Raw genomic sequence first — 19,539 nt, 5'->3', positions numbered from 1 at the left:
CTGGGAGAGAGGGAGGGAGGTCGCCATGCCACCCCCTGCCAGTGACCGCTGCCTCCACACGCACGGTACATTCTGCTGTTGGTGCACAGACAGGACTGAACCTCCCCCCCCCCAGACAAATGTCTGCTGCATCATGTCAGCCTCAGCACTGGTCTGCCTTGCCTTGCACCGTACACTGGCTTGTGTGTGTGTGTGTGTGTGTGTGTGTGTCTCTCTGAAATGGCCTGTCACTGCCTGGTGTCTCTCAGTCCCCCCACTCCCCCTCTCTCTCAGGGAGATATCTGTACCCTGACTGGTGTCTCTCTGTCCCCCCTCTCTCTCTCTCTCTCAGGGAGATATCTGTACACTGACTGGTGTCTTCTCTGTCCCCCCTCTCTCTCTCTCTCTCTCAGGGAGATATCTGTACACTGACTGGTGTCTCTCTGTCCCCCCTCTCTCTCTCTCTTCTCAGGGAGATATCTGTACACTGACTGGTGTCTCTCAGTCCCCCCCTCTCTCTTTCTCAGGGAGATATCTGTCCACTGACTGGTGTCTCTCAGTCCCCTCTCTCTCTCTCTCTCTCAGGGAGATATCTGTACACTGACTGGTGTCTCTCAGTCCCTCTCTCTCTCTCTCAGGGAGATATCTGTACACTGACTGGTGTCTCTCAGTCCCCTCTCTCTCTCAGGGAGATATCTATACACTGACTGGTGTCTCTCAGTCCCCTCTCTCTCTCAGGGAGATATCTATACACTGACTGGTGTCTCTCAGTCCCCTCTCTCTCTCAGGGAGATATCTATACACTGACTGGTGCCTCTCAGTCCCCTCTCTCTCTCAGGGAGATATCTGTACACTGACTGGTGTCTCTCAGTCCTCTCTCTCTCTCTCAGGGAGATATCTGTACCCTGACTGGTGTCTCTCAGTCCCCCCTCTCTCTCTCAGGGAGATATCTGTACACTGACTGGTGTCTCTCACTCCCCTCTCTCTCAGGGAGATATCTGTACCCTGACTGGTGTCTCTCAGCCCCCCCTCTCTCTCTCTCAGGGAGATATCTGTACACTGACTGGTGTCTCTCAGTACCCCCTCTCTCTCTCAGGGAGATATCTGTACCCTGACTGGTGTCTCTCAGTCCCCTCTCTCTCTCTCTCTCAGGGAGATATCTGTACACTGACTGGTGTCTCTCAGTACCCCCTCTCTCTCTCAGGGAGATATCTGTACACTGACTGGTGTCTCTCAGTCCCCTCTCTCTCTCAGGGGAGATATCTGTACCCTGACTGTGTCTCTCAGTCCCCACGTCCGCCGCCTCTGTTGCGCTTTCGGGGGAGATACCTGTGCATCGCTGTTCCCAGTGCCCTCGGAGATATCACAACTCCGACTGATGAATTTGGGTCCTTCGGAGCAGGGTAGTTCCCTCTTCCCCCCCCCCCCCCCCCCCCCCCCCCCTCCTTCTTTCTCTACTTTTAGACCCAGGGAATGTCAGCTCTTCCGAGAGGCAGATCCCGGTGCCCGTGTGTGAGTGAACATGCAGCACACCCCTCTCCAAACTCTGCCACCCTCCCTCCCCTGGGGGGTGGGGGTGTGTGACCTTGCTGCCAGGCTTGAGGGTTGGAGAAGGACAGAGTGTGGGGTGGGGGTGGGGGGGGGGGGGGGGGGGGGGGTGAATCCATTAGTCCCGCAGCAACTGGTTTGGCCGTGGTGATCGAGCTACAGTTGGGTCCCTGTTCTGTTTGTTCCCCCAAATTACTGGGGTGTGCTGAGCCGCTATGTGTGTGAGAAGCGCCCCACCTCCTCCAGGGAACCCCCGACAGCCCCTCCCTTCCCTACCTGTCCCCGCAGTGCCTGGCAGTCCGTGCCAACTTCTCCTTCTTTGTCTGTCGCGGAGGTGGTCCGTGAGAGAGAGAGCGAGTGTGTGTGGGGGAGGAGGGGGGTCTCTCTTCTGGAAAGACCCCATGCCATTTGATACCATAACCTTAACCCACCTGACGTGATGTGGGAGGGAGGGGGGGAGGGGGTGGGGGATTGGAGAGAGCAGGAGCTGGATATGAATAACTAAGGTGCAAGAGGCAGCCAAGTTTTCCCCCCCCCCCTCCTCCCCTCTCTTCCCTCCCCCTCCTCCCCCCCCTCCAAATCCAAAGCGGAGCAGAGAGAGAGAGACGGTGGGGTTGGGGCTGGGGTTTCAGTGGTCCTGGTGTAATCCTCGACAGAGTAAGAAGTCTCACAACACCAGGTGAAAGTCCAACAGGTTTATTTGGTAGCAAAAAGCCACGAGCTTTCGGAACAGGCTGTTCCTTCATCAGGTGAGTGAGGGGCAGCGCTCCGAAAGCTAGTGTGGCTTTTGCTACCAAATAGACCTGTTGGACTTTCACTGGTGTTGTGAGACTTCTTACTGTGTTTACCCCAGTCCAACACCGGTGCATCTCCTCATCAATCCTCGACACCGGGGAGGGGGCGGGGCGGTGGGGTGCGGTGCGAGCGGGGGCTTGGTGTGATGTTTAGATTTGGTGGAAATTCAGACATGGGGGTGGGAAGAGTGAGCGTTGCAAAATTGGCGAAGTTGGCAGGGGGGTGTTTGGGGGAGCAATGAAACTTGAGCGAGAGAGAAAGAACCCTTTAATAATAAACAAAAAGCCAAAAAATAAAGGGGGTTGGCGGGTGGGGGGAAGGGGGGGGGACGGGGGGGAGGGGGTGTGGATGGGGTTTGAGGAGAACTTTTTTTTAAGGATAATGTCATTTGTGTCGGGGCTTCAAATGCCGCACGCACGCACGCACGCACCTCACACCCACACACACACCCCACACATACACACACACACACACACACACACAGTAAGGAGACGAAGGTTTAAATTATTTCATGGAATTCAGACAGGAAAAGGTGTATATTTAACTGCTGGTTGATGTGAGCACAATTAGGCGGATTCCAGTGTACCTAACAGAATCATATCATCCGACTGGAAAAGTGTAAATAAAACCAAGAGGAAAAAAAATCCAGTTTTTTTTTTCTTCCTTTGGTAAACTGCTGTGTGTGTCACACTCGTCTTTCTTGACCTCGGGGGCGGTGGGGGGGGGGGGGGGGGGGGCGGGCTGTGCCCAAAGACCATAAAGGCACATGGGCAGAATTAGGCCACTCGGTCCATCGGAGCAAGGGCCTGTTCCTGCGCTGTAATTTTCTTTGTTCTTTGAGTCTGCTCCACCATTCAGTCAAAGAAGATTCCAGCACAGGAACAGGTCCTTCAGCCCTCCAAGCCTGCACCGACCATGCTGCCCCCGACTGAACTAAAACCCCCTCCCCTTCCGGGGACCGTATCCCTCTATTCCCATCCTATTCATGTACTTGTCAAGACGCCCCTTAAAACTCACTACCGTATCCGCTTCCACTCCCTCCCCCGGCAGCGAGTTCCAGGCACCCACCACCCTCTGTGTAAAAAATCTGCCTCGTACATCTCCTTTAAACCTTGCCCCCTCGCACCTTAAACCTGTGCCCCCCAGTAATTGACTCTTCCACCCTGGGGAAAAAGCTTCTGTCTATCCCCTCTATGCCCCTCATAATCTTGTAGACTTCTATTAGGTCGCTCCTCAACCTCCTTCGTTCCAGTGAGAACAAACCAAGTTTCCCCCACCTCTCCTCATAGCTAATGCCCTCCATACTAGGCAACATCCTGGTAAATCTTTTCTGTACCCTCTCCAAAGCCTCCACATCCTTCTGGTAGGGTGGCGACCAGAATTGAACACTACATTCCAAGTGCGGCCTAACTAAGGTTCTATAAAGCTGCAACATGACTTGCCAATTATTAAACTCAATGCCCCGGCCGATGAAGGCAAGCATGCCGTATGCCTTCTTGACTACCTTCTCCACCTGCATTGCCACTTTCAGTGACCTGTGTACCTGTACACCCAGATCCCTCTGCCTATCAATACTCTTAAGGGTTCTGCCATTTACTGTATATTTCTGATCTGTATTAGACCTTCCAAAATGCATTACCTCACATTTGTCTGGATAAGATAGATTAGTCAAGAGGATCGAGTGTTATCCGGATTTGATGGGAATGTGGGACTCGACATGTACAGCCATGATCTTGTTGAATGGTTTGCAGAGACAGATGCAACGAAGGCAGAATCCATGGATCTCAAGAACCCACCTCGTCGGTGATCGCCAAGAGAAGTAATCTCGTCGGAACTGTCTCACAGGGGATTGCACTGTAAGAAGTCTCACAACACCAGGTTCAAGTCCAACAAGTTTATTTGGTAGCACGAGCTTTTGTAGTCTCAAAAGTTGTGTTCACAAACAGGGCATAGATAGACACAGACTCAATTTACAAGATAATGGTTGGAATGTGAGTCTTTACAGGTTTGCGGATGACACAAAATTGGCAGGACTTGCAGATAGTGAGGAGCATTGTCAGAGGCTACAGAAGGATATAGATAGGCTGGAAATTTGGGCAAAGAAATGGCAGATGGAGTTCAATCCTGATCATTGCGAAGTGATGCATTTTGGTAGAAATAATGTAGGGAGGAGCTATACGATAAATGGCAGAACCATAAAGGGTGTAGATACGCAGAGGGACCTGGGTGTGCAAGTCCACAGATCCTTGAAGGTGACGTCACAGGTGGAGAAGGTGGTGAAGAAGGCATATGGCATGCTTGCCTTTATAGGACGGGGCATAGAGTATAAAAGTTGGGGTCTGATGTTGCAGATGTGTAGAACGTTGGTTCGGCCGCATTTGGAATACTGCGCCCAGTTCTGGTCGCCACACTACCAGAAGGACGTGGAGGCTTTGGAGAGAGGACAGAGGAGGTTTACCAGGATGTTGCCTGGTATGGAGGGGCTTAGTTATGAGGAGAGATTGGGTAAACTGGGGTTGTTCTCCCTGGAAAGACGGAGGATGAGGAGTGACCTAATAGAGGTGTATAAAATTATGAAAGGCATAGATAGGGTGAACGGTGGGAAGCTTTTCCCCAGGTCGGTGGTGACGTTCACGAGGGGTCATAGGTTCAAGGTGAAGGGGGGGAGGTTTAACACGGATATCAGAAGGACGTATTTTACACAGAGGGTGGTGGGGGCCTGGAATGTGCTGCCGGGCAAGGTGATGGAGGCGGACACACTGGGAACGTTTAAGACTTATCTAGATAGCCACATGAATGGAGGGATACAAAAGAATGGTCTAGTTTGGACCAGGGAGCGGCACGGGCTTGGAGGGCCGAAGGGCCTGTTCCTGTGCTGTATTGTTCTTTGTACAGGTACTCAAGTCTTAAAGGTACAGACAGTGTGAGTGGAGAGAGGGTTAAGCACAGGTTAAAGAGATTTGTATTGTCTCCAGTCAGGACAGTGAGTGAGATTTTGCAAGGCCAGGCAAGCTGTGGGGGTTACAGATAGTGTGACATGAACCCAACATCCCGGTTTAGGCTGTCCTCATGTGTGCGGAACTTGGCTATCAGTTTCTGCTCAGCGACTCTGCGCTGTCGTGTGACGTGAAGGCTGCCTTGGAGAACGCTTACACGAAGATCGCAGGCTGAATGCCCGTGACCGCTGAAGTGCTTCCCAACAGGAAGAGAACTGTCTTGCTGGTGATTGTCGAGCGGTGTTCATTCAGCCGTTGTAGCGTCTGCATGGTTTCCCCAATGTACCATGCCTCGGGACATCCTTTCTTGCAGCGTATCAGGTAGACAACGTTGGCCGAGTTGCAAGAGTAGGTACCGTGTACCTGGTGGGATGGTGTTCTCACGTGAGATGATGGCATCTGTGTCGATGATACTGTCTTGCAGAGGTTGCTGTGGCAGGGTTGTGTGGTGTCTTGGTCACTGTTCTCCTGAAGGCTGGGTAGTTTGCTGCGAACAATGGTCTGTTTGAGGTTGCGCGGTTGTTTGAAGGCAAGAAGTGGGGGTGTGGGGATGGCCTTGGCGAGATGTTCGTCTTCACCAATGACATGTTGAAGGCTCCGGAGGAGATGCCGTAGCTTCTCCGCTCCGGGGAAGTACTGGACGACGAAGGGTACTCTGTCCACTGTGTCCCGTGTTTGTCTTCTGAGGAGGTTGGTGCGGTTTTTCGCTGTGGCGCGTCGGAACTGTCGATCGATGAGTCGAGCGCCATATCCTGTTCTTATGAGGGCATCTTTCAGCGTCTGGAGGTGTCTGTTGCGATCCTCCTCATCCGAGCAGATCCTGTGTATTCGGAGGGCTTGTCCGTAGGGGATGGCTTCTTTAACGTGTTTAGTGTGGAAGCTGGAGAAGTCGAGCATCGTGAGGTTATCCGTGGGCTTGCGGTACAGTGAGGTGCTGAGGTGACCGTCCTTAATGGAGATGCGTGTGTCCAAGAATGCAACCGATTCCGGAGAGTAGTCCATGGTGAGTCTGATGGAACTTGTTGATGTCGTCATAGAGTTGTTTCAGTGATTGTTCACCATGAGTCCAAAGGAAGAAAATGTCATCGATGTATCTAGTGTATAGCATCGGTTGAAGGTCCCGTGCGGTGAAGAAGTCTTGTTCGAACCTGTGCATGAAGATGTTGGCATATTGAGGTGCGGATTTGGTCCCCATGGCTGTTCCGTGTGTCTGGATGAAGAACTGGCTGTTGAAGGTGAAGACATTGTGGTCCAGGATGAAGCGGGTGAGTTGTAAAATTGCATCTGGAAACTGGCAGTTGTCGGCGTTGAGTACTGAGGCCGTTGCAGCAATGCCATCGTCGTGGGGGATGCTGGTGTAGAGTGCCGAGACATCCATTGTGACGAGGAGTGCACCCTTATAATATAATACACACTCGGAGATTAAAATAAACCCTCAGTTCTCTGCGTGTGTCTGATAAACACAATCAGTTTGCAGTCTGTCTGAGGATGTGGTGGCCACACCCAGGTGTTCGCATTTGAGTTGGGGACAATGATTACAAGCAGACTACTGTGATATTCTCACAGAGAGAGGGGAGGAGAATGGGATTGAGGAGTAGAAGGGGCAGCTTCAGTCTTCATTACTGTGTGTGTGTCCCTCCCCTATTGCAAATTGGCAGCAGTGGGGGGGATTATTGCAAAGTCAGGGGGAAAGATTGAAGCTCAGAATATATCTCCTTGCAATCCTGCACTGGTCGGTGGGATAAGCAAGTTCGAAGACACGAAAGCTACAGACAGACACACATACAAACTGGTTTGACACTGGTTCCCCAATCTCTGCAGTTTCCCATGTGGCCCAAGGTTTGAATTGAAATTTTAAAACCACGTGGAGAGACAGTAGGATTTTGAGTTGAGTTTCTTCCCCCCCCCCCCCCCCCGCCCTCACCCTGTAAAATATAAAATAGAAATTCCTGGATTTAAAACATTCCCTTGGACAGAGCAGAGGGAATGTGTGAGTGGTGTCTGAGTGCCAGACTGGATTTGGGAATGCCTGCCGAACAGGGTCAGTGAAACCATCCCGGATAAATATCTCATCCCTAAAGAGTCACAGAGAGAGAGAGAGAGAGCTGGGAAATAAATGTGTTACTGAACCCACTCCGGATACTCCCTCTATCTCCCTCTCTGTCTCTCTCTCTTTCTCTGTTAATGTAGGCCTTACTTGCGACAGTAATAAATAAACTTTAAACTCTCCCTCTACACTTTCCCTGTATCTCTGTCTCAGTAACTTCATTGTAGTGTTAATGTAAGCCTTACTTGTTACACTAATAAATGAAGTTTAAAACGTTAAACTTTAAATACCCCCTCTGTCTCTCCCTGTCTCTGTCTCTGTCAGTGCCCCAGGTTTGAATTGAAATTTTAAAAAGCCACATGGAAAAGCTGCAGAATTTTGAATCCAGTATCTCTCTCTTTCCACCCCCCTCTCTTTTTGTCTCTGCCTCTCTCTCTCTATCTCTCTAACTTCATTACAGTGTTAATATAAGCCTTACTTCTGACAAACTTTAAAAACACTCTAATTCTCTCTCTCTATCTCTCTCTCAATTCAGTGCCCGATTGAGAGAGGGTCAGTATTGGAGAATGGGCAGGCAGTTTGATACAAAGTTGGAATACATTACAGGGAGTGTTTGTAAACATCTTGGGGTTGTGGAAAGGTCAGTGTGTAACAAGCTGGGGAAAAGGGGTTTCCAGTTCACATGTTGCTGCTTTTGGGCAATGGCAATTCCCTTTGCATTTACAGAAAGCTCTGAAGAAGCCTCAGACCTTTCTGCCTGTCCCTGTTTCAACAGTTTAATATGTTTACACACTGAGATCTCTTGCTCTTGTTGGGAATATCAGGTGCGGTTTATAAATTCCCAAACACTGACCCCAAACTAAACTGTCCCTTAAAACAGGACTGTCTCTCTGTCTCTCTCTCTTTGCCTCTCTATCAAAAATCACCAAATTAAAGGACACTCAATATCTCTATCATACACAATTATCAAATACCCCTCTCACCTAACCTGCACATCTTTGGACACTAAGCGACAAGTTAGCATAGCCAATCCACCTAACCTACACATCTTTGGACACTAAGGGACAATTTAGCATGGCCAATCCACCTAACCTACACATCTTTGGACACTAAGGGACAATTTAGCATGGCCAATCCACCTAACCTACACATCTTTGGACACTAAGGGACAATTTAGCATGGCCAATCCACCTAACCAGCACATCTTTGGACACTAAGGGACAATTTAGCATAGCCAATCCACCTAACCTACACATCTTTGGACACTAAGGGACAATTTAGCATGGCCAATCCACCTAACCTACACATCTTTGGACACTAAGGGACAATTTAGCATAGCCAATCCACCTAACCTACACATCTTTGGACACTAAGGGACAATTTAGCATAGCCAATCCACCTAACCTACACATCTTTGGACACTAAGGGACAATTTAGCATAGCCAATCCACCTAACCTACACATCTTTGGACACTAAGGGACAATTTAGCATGGCCAATCCACCTAACCAGCACATCTTTGGACACTAAGGGACAATTTAGCATGGCCAATCCACCTAACCTACACATCTTTGGACACTAAGGGACAATTTAGCATGGCCAATCCACCTAACCAGCACATCTTTGGACACTAAGGGACAATTTAGCATGGCCAATCCACCTAACCAGCACATCTTTGGACACTAAGGGACAATTTAGCATGGCCAATCCACCTAACCTACACATCTTTGGACACTAAGGGACAATTTAGCATGGCCAATCCACCTAACCAGCACATCTTTGGACACTAAGGGACAATTTAGCATGGCCAATCCACCTAACCTACACATCTTTGGACACTAAGGGACAATTTAGCATGGCCAATCCACCTAACCTACACATCTTTGGACACTAAGGGACAATTTAGCATGGCCAATCCACCTAACCCACACATCTTTGGACACTAAGGGACAATTTAGCATGGCCAATCCACCTAACCAGCACATCTTTGGACACTAAGGGACAATTTAGCATGGCCAATCCACCTAACCTACACATCTTTGGACACTAAGGGACAATTTAGCATGGCCAATCCACCTAACCTACACATCTTTGGACACTAAGGGGCAATTTAGCATGGCCAGTCCACCCTAACCTACACATCTTTGGACACTAAGGGACAATTTAGCATGGCCAATCCACCTAACCTACACATCTTTGGACACTAAGGGACAATTTAGCATGGCCAATCCACCTAACCTACACATCTTTGGACACTAAGGGACAATTTAGCATGGCCAATCCACCTAACCTACACATCTTTGGACACTAAGGGACAATTTAGCATGGCCAATCCACCCTAACCTACACATCTTTGGACACTAAGGGACAATTTAGCATGGCCAATCCACCTAACCTACACATCTTTGGACACTAAGGGACAATTTAGCATGGCCAATCCACCTAACCTGCGCAGCTTTGGACACTAAGGGACAATTTAGCATAGCCAATCCACCTAACCTGCACATCTTTGGACACTAAGGGACAATTTAGCATGGCCAATCCACCCTAACCTACACATCTTTGGACACTAAGGGACAATTTAGCATGGCCAATCCACCTAACCTGCACATCTTTGGACACTAAGGGACAATTTAGCATGGCCAATCCACCTAACCTACACATCTTTGGACACTAAGGGGCAATTTAGCATGGCCAATCCACCCTAACCTACACATCTTTGAACACTAAGGGACAATTTAGCATGGCCAATCCACCCTAACCTACACATCTTTGGACACTTGGGACAATTTAGCATGGCCAATCCACCCTAACCTACACATCTTTGGACACTAAGGGACAATTTAGCATGGCCAATCCACCTAACCTGCACATCTTTGGACACTAAGGGACAATTTAGCATGGCCAATCCACCTAACCTACACATCTTTGGACACTAAGGGGCAATTTAGCATGGCCAATCCACCCTAACCTACACATCTTTGGACACTAAGGGACAATTTAGCATGGCCAATCCACCCTAACCTACACATCTTTGAACACTAAGGGACAATTTAGCATGGCCAATCCACCCTAACCTACACATCTTTGGACACTTGGGACAATTTAGCATGGCCAATCCACCCTAACCTACACATCTTTGGACACTAAGGGACAATTTAGCATGGCCAATCCACCTAACCTACACATCTTTGGACACTTGGGACAATTTAGCATAGCCAATCCACCCTAACCTACACATCTTTGGACACTTGGGACAATTTAGCATGGCCAATCCACCCTAACCTACACATCTTTGAACACTAAGGGACAATTTAGCATGGCCAATCCACCCTAACCTACACATCTTTGGACACTTGGGACAATTTAGCATGGCCAATCCACCTAACCTACACATCTTTGGACACTTGGGACAATTTAGCATGGCCAATCCACCTAAGCTGCACAGGTCGGCCACCCTGTCCGTCCACTCCCACATCGGCCGGCCAGCCAGCCAGCAGTGTGTGAGAGAAATCTGAAAGTGTGGCCGCCAGGAGGAGCGCCTTGGTCGGCGTGGAGAGTCGGTTTCGAGTGCTTGGGTTCATGGTGGGTGGAGCAAGGGGGAGAATTTGCCTGGACTGGCCGGGTTGGAGGTGCCTTCCCCGGGCATGAGATTTCAGATTGGGGTCGGTGATGGGGTTAGGGCTCGGGGGTTAAATTTGCGGTGCCTGGCCGGGTTGGAGGTGCCTTCGCTGGGCTTGATCATTCAGATTCGGGTCGGTGATAATGTTAGGCTCGGGGGGTTAAATCTGCAGCCGGTGGCCGGTAACCAGGTGTCTTCCCCGGGCGTGGGGTTTCAGATTGGGGTCGGTGATAATGTTCGGCTCGGGGGTTAAATTTGCAGCCGGTGGCCGGGTTGGAGGTGCCTTCCCCGGGCGTGGGGTTTCAGATTGGGGTCGGTGAGGGTGTTGGGAGCCGAGTTGCCCAGCGGTGCCCGGGAGCTCCAGCTCCAAACGTCCCATTCACTGCCGGAGCGCAGTGCAGCCGATGGGCGCTAGATGGCGGACGAGCGCTGCGGCTGGTGGCCGATGCGTGGAGTGGACGGACAATGCGGCCGAGCAGTGGAGTGGCAGGAACGCTGCAGCAGCACCAATGCAGCAACCCTGTGCCAGTCACTGGTCGGAATACCAATGCAGCGTCAGGAACGCGACAACAATGCAGCGGTCCTGTGCCAGTGACTACGTGCATCCGCACCAATGCAGCGGCCCTGTGCCAATAATGGCATGCAGCAGCACCAGTGCAGCGATCCTCTGTCCGTCACTGGGAACCGCAGCACCAATGCGCCAGCACTGCAGCAGCAACAATGCAGCAGCCCTGTGCCACTAACCTGGAGCGGTGGTAACAATGCAGCAGTCCTGTCTGTCACTGGGAAAAGCACCAATGCAGACGGAATGCAGCAGCACCAATGCAGAAACCACTTGCGATGCGGCAGGAATGCAACAGCCATGTTTCAGTCCCTGGAAGCTGCAGCCATAATGCAGCAGCACGAACGCAGCAACGCAGTAACAATGCAGCATCCGCAACACATCAGTAACAATGCAGCAAAACTTTGCAATGCAGCAGGGTAATCAGCAACCCCAATGCAGCAGCTCTATGCCAGTCAGTGGGAGCAGCACCACCAATGCAGCATAACCACTATAGTGTGACTCAGCAGAAACACGGCATCAATGCAGCAGCTGTAATGCAGCAGTGCCAATGCCACTGGGGAATGTAGCGAGACCAATGCAGCCGCCCTTGTCAGTCACTGGGAGCACCACAACTAATGTAGTTGCAATGCAGCAGCAATACAGTAGCAACAATGCAGCAGCCCTCTCAGTCACTTGCAGCAACACCAATGCAGCACTGACGCAGCAGTAACAATGCAGCAGCCCTGTGCCTGTCACTGGGTGTAGCAGCACCAATTCCGCAACTGTCTGTGATCCCGCACCAATGCAGCGGCAGGAATGCAGCAACACCAATGCATTTGGAATGATGCAGTAATGCAGGAGTACCAATGCAGCAAACCCCAGCGACAATGCAGCAGCACCAATGCAGCAGCCCTGTGCCAGTCACTGGGAGCAGCATAACCAGTGCAGTTGGAATGTAGCACCAACAATGCAGCAACAATGCGGCAGCCCTGTACCAGTCACTGGTTCCAGCAGCACCAATGCAGCTGCAGTGCCGCATTCCTGTTTCAGTCACGAGGTGTAGCAGTACCAATGCAGAACACCTTTGTGATTCAGCACCAATGCAGCAGGGGGAACGCAGCAGCACCAATGTATCAAAACGCAGCGGCAATGCAGCAGTCCGGCAGCAGTGCCAATGCAGCAAAATATTGCGATGCAGCCGCACCAATGCAGCAGGGGAAGCAGCAGCACCAATGCGGCTGCCCTGTGCAAGTCTTTGGGAGCAGCACAACCAATGCAATTTGAATGCAGCAGCACCAATGTAGCGTTAACGAAGCAGCAATTCAGCAGCCCTGTAGCAGTCACTGGTTTCAGCAGCACCAATGGGGCTGCAACACAGTGGCACCAATGCAGCTAAACTCGTCAAGTGCAGCAGCACCAATGCAGCCAGGGAAAGCAGCAGCACTAATGAATAAGCCCTTTTCTCGGTTCATTGGGAGCAGCACCAATGATGCAGTTGGAATGCAGCAGCAACAATAACGCAGCACCAATGCAGCACCAATGAAGCACCCCTTTGTGATCCCGTACCAATGCAACAGGAGGAATGCGGCAACACCAATGCAGCAGCACCAATGCGGCACCCTCAGCAGCAAAACAGCACCAAAGCAGCCACTGCAATGCAGCGACACCAATGCAGCAAAAACTAGCAACGCAGCAGTGTGCAGCAGTAGCACTGATTCAGCAGCAGTGCAGCAGAAATGCCGCATTCCCGTGCCAGTCACTGAGTGCAGCAGCACCAATGCAGTACCCCTTTGTGATCCAGCACCAAAGCAGCAGGAGGAATGCAGCAGCAGCAATGTAGCATGGACATGCAGAAGCACCAATGCAGTAGGGAAATCAGCAGCACCAATGCAGCCCCCTGTGCCAGTCATTTGGAGCAGCAACACCAATGCAGTTGGAATGCAGCAGCGCCACTGCAGCAAAATTAGCGATGCAGCAGCACCAATGCAGCAAGGGAAGCAGCAGCACCAATGTAGCAGCCGTTTTCCAGAAAGCAGCACAGCCAATGCAGCAATACGGAGCTGCTAAATGGCTGCTGCATTGGTGCACGTGCATTGGTGGTGGTGCTCTAAGTGACTGGCACAGGGCTGCTGCATTGGTGCTGCTGCTGTCCCCCCGCGGCATTGCTGCTGCTGAATTGCTACGTTTGCTGCATTGGTGCTGCGGGTGGCTGCATTGGTGGTGGTGCTGCATTGTTGCTACATTGATGCTGTGTTTTGTGGCATTGGTGCTGCTGCATTCCTCCTGCATTGGTGCTGTCTCCCAAAGGGCTGCTGCATTGGTGCTGCTCCGCCCAGTGATTGGCACCGGAATGCGGCATTGCTGCTGGAATGCGGCATTGCTGCTATTCTGTTGCTGCATTGGTACTGTTGAAACCAGAGACTGTTACAGGGCTACTGCATTGCTGCTGTGTTGACGCTGCATTGGTGCTGCTGCATTGCTGTTGCATTCCAACTGCATTGGGGGTGCTGCACCCGGTGACTGTGACATGGCACTTGTGCTGCTGCATTGCTGCTGCAACCACTGACTGGTACAAGGCTGCTGCCTTGGTACTGCCTTGGTGTTGCCGCACTGGTGCTGATGCATTCCACCTGCATTGGTTGCGCTATTCCCAGTGACTGGCACATGGTTGCTGCATTGGAGCTGCGGCTTCCCCTTCTGCATTGGTGTTTCTGCATTGCAAGATTTTGCTGCGGCATCGCGGCGGCTGCATTGCTGCTGTTTGCTGCATTTGTGCTGCTGCATTGCTGTTGCATTCCAACTGCATTCGTAGTGCTCCCCCCACTGACTAGCACAGAGCTGCTTATTGGTGATGATGCTCTTCACTGCTGCATTGGTGCTACTGCATTAGGAGATTTTAATTCCATTGGCGCTGCTATACTGCGGTTGCATTGGTGCTGCATTTTCCGGCATTGGTCTTGCGGCATCCCTCCTGCTGCATTGGTGCTGGATCACAAAGGCATGCTGCTGCAGCCAGAGACTGGTGAAGGGTTACTGCCTTGGTGCTGCTGCATTGCTGCTGGACATCAAATGCATTGTAGGTGCTGCTCCAAGTGAATGGCACAGGCCACTGCTTTGGTGCTGCTGCTTCCCCTGCTGCATTGGTGCTGCAGCATTTGGCGAGTTTGGCAGCATTGGTACCGCTGCACTGCGGCTGCATTGCTGCTGCATTTTGCTGCATCTGTGCTGCTGCATTCCTCCAACTGCATTGGTGCTGGATCGCAAAGGGTGCTGCATTGGTGCTGCAGCACCCAGTGACTGGCGCACGGATGCTGCATTGATACCGCATTGTTGCTGCATTGATGCTGCTGCAGCCCGTGACTGGTACATGGATGTTGCATTGGTGCCGCTGCATTGGTGCTGCTGCATTGGTGCTGCATCCCAACTGCATTGGTGGTGGTTCTCCCGGTGACTGGCACGTGGCTACTGCATTGGTGCTGCTGCTTTCAGTGACTGTCACGTGGCTGCTGGATTGCGGCTGCTGCATTGGTGCTGCTGCTTTCCACTGCTGTATTGGTGCTGCTGCATTGGGCAATGTTAGCTGCATTCGTGCTGCTGTGCTGTGGCTGCATTGGTGCTGCTGCATTCCTCCTGCTGCTTTGGTGCTGCTGCTTTCCACTGCTGTATTGGTGCTGCTGCATTGGGCAATGTTAGCTGCATTCGTGCTGCTGTGCTGTGGCTGCATTGGTGCTGCTGCATTCCTCCTGCTGCTTTGGTGCTGGATCAGAAAGGTGTGCTGCATTGGTACTGCTGCACCCAGTGACTCAAACAGGAATGCCGCATTACTACTGGAATGCTGCATTGCTGCTGTACTGCTGCTCCATTGGTGCTCCTGCAACAAGTGACTGGTACAGGCCTGCTGCATTGCTGCTGCATTGCTGTTGCATTGGAGCGGCTGCATTGGAGGTGCTGCTCACAGTGACCGGCGTAGGGCTGCTCCATTGATGCTGCTGCTCTCCACTGCTGCATTTGTGCTGCTGCATTGGTGGTGGTTTGCTGCATTGGTGCTGCTGCGCTGCGGTTGCATTGGTGCTACATTGGTACTGTGTGTTGCTTCATTTGTGCTGCTGCACTCTTCCTGCATTGGTGCTTGATCACACGGGTGCTGCATTGGTGCTGCTGCATTCCAACTGCATTAGTGCTGCTCCCAGTAACGGAGGGTGGTGGGTTACTGCATTGGTCCTGCTGTTTCCCCTGCTGCATTGGTGCTGCTGCATTGCCGCTACATTCCAAATGCATTGGTGGTGGTGCTCCAAGTGACTGGCACAGGGCTGCTGCATTGGTGCTGCTGCTTCCCCTGCTGCATGGCACGACAGCATTTTGCTAGTTTAGGTGCACTGGTGCCACCGTGGCTGCATTGGTGCTGCATTTTGCCGCATTGGTGCTGCTATGTTTCTCCTGCTGCATTGGTGCTGGATCACAAAGGGGTGCTGCCGCACTCAGCAACTGGCACATGAGTGCTGCACAGCTGCTGCATTGATGTTGCTGCAGCCAGTGAAAGGTACAGGGCTTTGCATTGCTGCTGCGTTGCCTCTGCATTGATGCTGTTCTATTGGTTCTCCTGCATTGCTGCTGCCTTCCAACTGCATTGATGGTGCTGCTCCCGGTGTCTGGCACGTGGCATTTGCGCTGCTGCATTGCTGCTGCATTGGTGCTGCTGCTTTCAATAACTGGCACAGGGCTGCTGCGTTGCTGCCGCAGCATTGTTGCCACTTGATTGGTGCTCCTGCTGCATTCCAACTGCATTGGTGGTGGTGCGCCCAATGACCAGCACAGGGCTGCTGCATTTGGTGCTGTTGCATTTGGAGAGTGTAGCTGCATTGCTGCCGCTGAGCTGCGGCTGCATGGTTGCTGCTGCAATCAGTGACTGGTACATGGCTGCTGCATTGGTGGTGCTGCATTGCTGCCACAATCCAACTGCATATGTTGTGCTGTTCCCAGTGACTTGCACAGGGCTGCTGCATTAGTGCTGCTGCATCGCAAGGTTTTGCTGCATTGCTGCTGCTGATTGCTGCATTTGTGTATCATTCCAATTGAATTGGTGGTGCTGCTCCCAGTGACCGGCACAGGGCTGCTGCTTTGGTGCTGATGTTTTCCACTTATGCATTGGTGGTGCTGCATTTGGGGATTTCAACTGCATAGGTGGTGGTGCTCCTAGTGACCGGCACAAGGCTGCTGCATTGGTGCTGCTGCTTGCCAGGGATGCATTGGTGCGGCTGCATGTTTTAGCTGCATTGGTGCTGCTATTTGATGCATTGGTGCTGCTGCATTCCTCCTGCTGCATTGGTGCTCGGTCACAAAGAGGTGCTGCGTTGGTTTTTCTGCACACACTGACTGGCGCAGGAGTGATGCATTGATGCTGCACTGGTGCCGCTGCTCCCAGTGACCGGCCCAGTGCTACTGTATTGGTGCTGCTCCTTTCCTGTGATGCATTTGGTTCGGCTGCATTTAGAGAGTTTAGCTGCATTGGTGCTGCTGTGCTGCGGCTGCATTGCTGCTGCGTTTTGCTGCATTGGTGCTGCTGCATGTGTCATGCTGCATTAGTGCGTGTTCACAAAGGGCTGCCGCATTGGTGCTGCTGCATTCCATTGGCATTGGTGGTGCTGCCAGTGACCGGTACATGGCTGCCGCATTGGTGCTGCTGATTCCCCCTACTGCATTGCAAGTGTTACTGCATTGCTGCTGCTGCATTGCTGCTGCAACCTTACTGCATTTCTGCTGCTTCTCCTAGTGACCGGTGCAATCCTGCTGCATTGGTGCTGCTGCTTTCCCCTACTGCATTGATACCACTGCATTAGGCGTTTAGCAGCATTGGCGCTGCTCGGGAGCCGCTACATTAGCACTGCATTGCTGCTGCGTTTTGTGGCATTGGTGCTGCGGCATTCCTCCTGCTGCATTTGTGCTGGATCACATAGGGGTGCTGCATTGGTAGTGCTGCACACAGTAAATGGCACAGGAATGCTGCATTGCTGATGCACTGCTGCTGCACTGATGCTGCTGCAGCCAGTGACTGCTGCCGGGCTGCTGCTTTGGTGCTGCGTTGGTGCTGCTGCATTAGTGCTGCATTCCAAATGCATCCGTGTTGCTGCTCCAAGTGACTGGCACAGGGCTGCTGCTTCCCCTGCTACATTGGTGCGGCTGCACTCCATGTCTTTTTGCTGCGTTGCTGCTGCATTGGCGCTGCAATATTGGTGCTGCTGCATTGGTGCTGCTGCATTCTGACTACATTGGTGGTCCTCCCAGTGACGGGAACATGGCTGCTGCATTGGTGCTGCTGCATCTGGGGAGTTTAGCTGCATTGGTGCTGATGCACTGCATTTCGTTGCATTGGTGCTGCTGCATTTCTCATGCTGCATTTGGTTCTGGATCACAAATGAGTGCTGCATTGGTGCTGCTGCACCCAGTGACTGGCGCAGGAATGCAGCAATTCTCCGGCATTGATGCTGCTGCAGCCAGTGCCTGGTACGGGGCTGCTGCATTGCTCCTGCGTTGGCGCTGCATTGGTACGGCTGCATTGGTGGTGCTGAATTCCAACTCTATTGGTGGTGCTGCTCCCGGTGACTGGCACATAGCATTTGTGCTGCTGCATTGGTGGTGGTGCTTTCAGTGATTGGCACAGGGCTGCTGCATTGCTGCTGCAGCACTGTTGCTACTGCATTTCAACTGCATTGGTGGTGCTGCTCCCAATAACAGACACAGGGCTGCTGCATTGGTGATGCTGCTTTCCCCAACTGCATTGGTGCTGCTGCATTTGGAGCATTTAACTGCATTTGGTGCTGCTGCACCGAATTACAGCTGCATTGGTGCTGCTGCAACCAGTGACTGGTACAGGGCTGCTGCATTGTTTCTGCTGCATTATTACTGATGCATTCCAACTGTATTGGTTGTGCTGCTCCTCGTGACTGGCACAGGGATGCTGCATTGGTGCTGCTGAATTGAAGGAGTTTGCTGCATTGGTTGCTGTGGGGCAGCTGTGGTTTGCTGCATTGCTGCGACATTCCAACTGCATTGGTGGTGGTGCTCCAAGTGACTGGCGCGGGGCTACTGCATTGGTGCTGCTGCATTGGTGGTCCTACTACCGGTGACCGGTAGAGGGCTGCTGCATTGGTGCTGTTGATTTCCCCCAACTGCTCAAGATCCCGTTGTAATCTTGAACTGCAAATTTAACCTCCAGCCTAAACCCATCACCGACCCTAATCTGAAAGCTCATGCCCGGGGAAGGCACCTCTAACCCGGCCAAGTCCCCCCCTTGCTCCACCCGCCATGAACCCAGGGACTCGAAACTGAATATTGACGCCGACCAAGGCACTCCTCCCGGCCGCCACACTTTCAAATTTCACCGCCAGCCGCCAGGACAACTCATTAACCTATTTATATTTGGTATGGAAATCATTAACCAATTGTTCCTTATCCTCTGCCCGGAACACTCTGTGCTGAGCTCTGCTGGTCGAGTACTGGAGTCATGATGTGGAGATGCCGGCGTTGGACTGGGGTGAACACAGTAAGAAGTCTCACAACACCAGGTTAAAGTCCAACAGGTTTATTTGGTAGCAAATGCCATAAGCTTTCGGAGCGCTGCTCCTTCGTCAGATGGAGTGGTCTCTGTTCTCAAACAGGGCACAGACACAGAAATCAAGTGTCTGGGTAACCTCACTGGGTAACAGTGAGGAAGGAGAAAGCTCGGTTGATGGTGAGCACCCCGGTGGATGTGCCCCTTAATAATAAGTACTCCTGTCTGAGTACTACTGGGGTGGACAGCCCACCTGGGGGAAGCAGCGGTGGCCGTGTCTCTGGAGCTGAGCCTGGCCCAGTAGTGCAAAGGGGTAAGGAAAGGAGGGTAGTGCTAATTGGGGACTCTACGGTGAGGGGGTCAGATAGGCGTTTTTGCGGACACAGACGGGACTCTCGGATGGTGGTTTGCCTCCCTGGTGCAGGGGTCCGGGATGTCTCTGGTCGAGTCCCAGAAATCC

The 19,539-nt window shown here is 52.0% G+C and overlaps 1 long non-coding RNA gene across 1 annotated transcript; it reads left to right on the top strand.

Annotated features, from left to right (window-relative positions):
• The first annotated feature begins 446 nt into the window (after positions 1 to 446).
• On the top strand, positions 447 to 2,997 carry LOC144489639 (uncharacterized). The gene is made up of 2 exons (XR_013497008.1): positions 447 to 538; positions 598 to 2,997. It is a non-coding gene; the product is annotated as an uncharacterized LOC144489639 (long non-coding RNA).
• Positions 2,998 to 19,539: the final 16,542 nt, after the last annotated feature.

Source organism: Mustelus asterias, unplaced genomic scaffold (assembly GCF_964213995.1).
Source record: "Mustelus asterias unplaced genomic scaffold, sMusAst1.hap1.1 HAP1_SCAFFOLD_2381, whole genome shotgun sequence".
Lineage (NCBI taxonomy): Eukaryota > Metazoa > Chordata > Chondrichthyes > Carcharhiniformes > Triakidae > Mustelus > Mustelus asterias.
This window is presented reverse-complemented; position numbering and strand designations above follow the sequence as displayed.